We start from the raw sequence: 2,946 nt of genomic DNA, 5'->3' as shown, positions 1-2,946 counted from the left end.
ACAATTATTTGATTGATGGGAAACTTTAAAAAAAAACTACAGATACAGAGTAACACTATCAGGGTTGCAAGGCATTGGCATCATCATCGGGCTCATTTACTTTTACGGCAAGTATTTGTGTAGACATGTTGTATGAGACCCTTGTCTGGGTTCATTGAATGGGTCCCACGACGGATCTTTTAATGACACGCGCGCATTTCTGGAGGGACACGCATTCGCATGGTTGGTTGGTGGTCTTGGAGGCAGCTGTACACGCGGCACTCAAGCGTTCGGCGAGGAAGCGAGCGGTAAATTGAAGAACCCCAGTTCGCTTCGTGCAAAGCCCACCAAAGACACGTGAAATGTGCACTTTTGGGATTTAAATGGGCTTACCTGCGCGTCCTTTTCCATATTCCCAATTCGACTTCTCTCTCTCTTTTCCGGTGTTTCCCACTCAACTCACCACCCAACCCCCTCCCCCCTCCCACCCCCCCCCCAACCTGTCCCGCCTTCTCCACCCCTCTTGCCGACGGGCATTCGGTCTCGCCTGTCTGACGTGAGAGTCGGGATGAGCCTGCCGATCGGGGCGGATGGATTGGTCGCGATCCCGGAGTTGGTGAAACCCACGAGACCATTTCGTCCAGCTACTCTTGAGATGACTAAGCAGTCGAAATCACGGGTAGCTCTTGAATCAATGGTGGGTGGCGATTTAATAACATTCCATGTGCAAAAATTCATTGATACATTGGGCTTCCTCATATACGTGATGTGTGTCAAGTTTTTAATTTTCAGTTGTCATTTATCTAGCTCTAGGAGCCACTTTCCAAAATTGACGGTGGCAAGTTGGTACGTAAGTAGTCATTCTTCAAAAACTGTTTTGAAATGTGCTTTCTCTTGCAGGCAACTGTATATGCATACTCTGAGCCAAGGTTGAAGTATGTGGTAATTCCGATATTCAACCAGACTTAATTGTCGTTGGTTATTATCCCGGGGAAGCATTCATTAAGGTCTCGTAATCCTCGTCGTCTCTGGGGATCGGCATGGTGCGGTGGCTGGCGTACAGGCTTCCTACCAAGAGGTCCCGGCTTCGAATCCTGGAAGTGGCAAATATTTTTCAGTGGTATCCTGATCCCTACGATTACGGTGCTTTGTAGATTGAGTGAGTACGCCGTCCATCGGATGGGACAATAAGCTGGGTCCCCCTTGTAGGCTAGTCCCGATGCCGATATTCTTTCCACCCTTCCTCCTTTCCTATTGGCGCTGATGACCTCAGATGTCGGTCCCAGTCCCAAAAATCGATGCTGCTATTGTAGTGTCTCGACAATACTTAAAACCAGTACTGCGGGGGACCAAGATGGTGCGGGGGCTAACGTACTGGGTTCCCACCCAGAGGGCCCGGGTTCAAATCCCGGCGGTGTCGAATATTTTTCAGAGGTATCTCGATCCCTACTTGAGGTGCTTTGTGGAGGGCACTTTGAGTGAGTACGGCGTCCGTCGGATGGGACGTTAAGCTGCGGACCCCTTGGTGCCTTTCGTAAAAAGTAGGCTAATGCCGACGCCAGGTTTCTCTCCACCCTCCACCCTTCATCCTTTCCTGTCCATCCCCTAAGGCGCAAATGACCTCAGCTGTCGGTCGCCTTCCCTAAAAACTACTGCTACCAGTACTGCTGTACTGCCATTCCTAGGCTGTGCTCAAATTTAGCCTGAGGCTGTGCTGAAACAATTGTTTTGCCTTCTATAATTTTAAAATGTTTCCTAATTAAAAATTATTTCCTCCGAGAAAACTTGCATGCAAAATATGGCAGTGATTACTGATTGAGGCAAAACATTTTGATAGATCACTACTGAAATATGCAATAGCTGCCAATATCAAGTTGGTATATGTAGATTTTTTGTTTTAATATGATTAGGAAATTCATCAGTTTGATGACACCCAAAGTGAAATTATGGTTTCAAATTAGCTTTTATGTTGAGAATAGAGTAGCCCATGTTGGAAGCATCATATCTTTCGAAAAACAATGCAAAAAGTAACCAAAGAAGCCCAATTAGTAATCATTCCAGTGATGCAGGATTGTTGCAATCTTGATAAAAAATTCATAATTTTTTCAAAATTTATCCTGAAATTAGTATAATGTCATTTCAGAAATTCAATATGCAATTATTTCTAGGAGATATGGTAGCCTTAGTGATTAGATGATTCAGTTGCAGTCCGGAGGGCTTATGAATGCTTCCTGGTGACTATAGACAATTACCTGCTTCACCATTGTTCTGTTATTTTTCAGGCGCTCAACATTGAAACCACAGGCGGCCCTAGGAAGGGAACTGCCTCATCTCCCATCCTTAGTTTTTGCAAAATGCCCTAATATGCTCAATACCCTTGCAGCTGATTGTGAATTATTCTGTTAAATTATTTGAATCCCACATACCTTAGCCCTTCATTATAGGTAAGCTGTACTCTTAGATTTATGAAAAATCAATATTTTTGCTGAAAACTGTGGTTTAATCATTTGGCTAATTTGATTTTCAAATTGGTTTTGAATTAGACTAAAAGTTTCATGGATTTGGGTGAAAACAGTGCCACAAATATGCTGACATGGGGATCTTAGTTTCATTTAAGTTATCCAACAACATTAATAAACTTGTAGGTTGGCTTTGATAGACCTCAACTGTCCTAAGTCTAAATGCATATGACATCCACATATCAAGAGGGGAATAATGAGGCCAGTTCCTTGTGCCACTTTTTGATACTTCAGGATGATCTGGTTTACAAAACATCCCACAGCAAGGATGAAGGGCAGAGGGTCCCCAGAGGCATCACTCGGACCAAATCCTGGATGACCATTGGGCTATCACACCACCTGCTTAGGTTGTGTGCTTTATATTTTTTAATGAGTTGACTTAAACCAAATTAAAATTTCAGTTAAACCAGAATTAGCTTTAATTCCTCCTGTAAATTAAATGAAATAT

General features: G+C 43.6%; 1 long non-coding RNA gene across 1 annotated transcript; it reads left to right on the top strand.

Moving 5' to 3' along the window:
* Positions 1 to 582: 582 nt before the first annotated feature.
* Positions 583 to 2,395, top strand: LOC139698094 (uncharacterized). The gene is made up of 3 exons (XR_011702848.1): positions 583 to 676; positions 880 to 1,138; positions 2,262 to 2,395. It is a non-coding gene; the product is annotated as an uncharacterized lncRNA (long non-coding RNA).
* The last annotated feature ends 551 nt before the right edge of the window (positions 2,396 to 2,946 follow it).

This window comes from Hetaerina americana, unplaced genomic scaffold (assembly GCF_022747635.1).
Source record: "Hetaerina americana unplaced genomic scaffold, ioHetAmer1.1.p SCAF_8, whole genome shotgun sequence".
NCBI lineage: Eukaryota > Metazoa > Arthropoda > Insecta > Odonata > Calopterygidae > Hetaerina > Hetaerina americana.
Note: the sequence above shows the minus strand (reverse complement) of the source record. Positions and strands in the feature narration are given on the sequence as shown.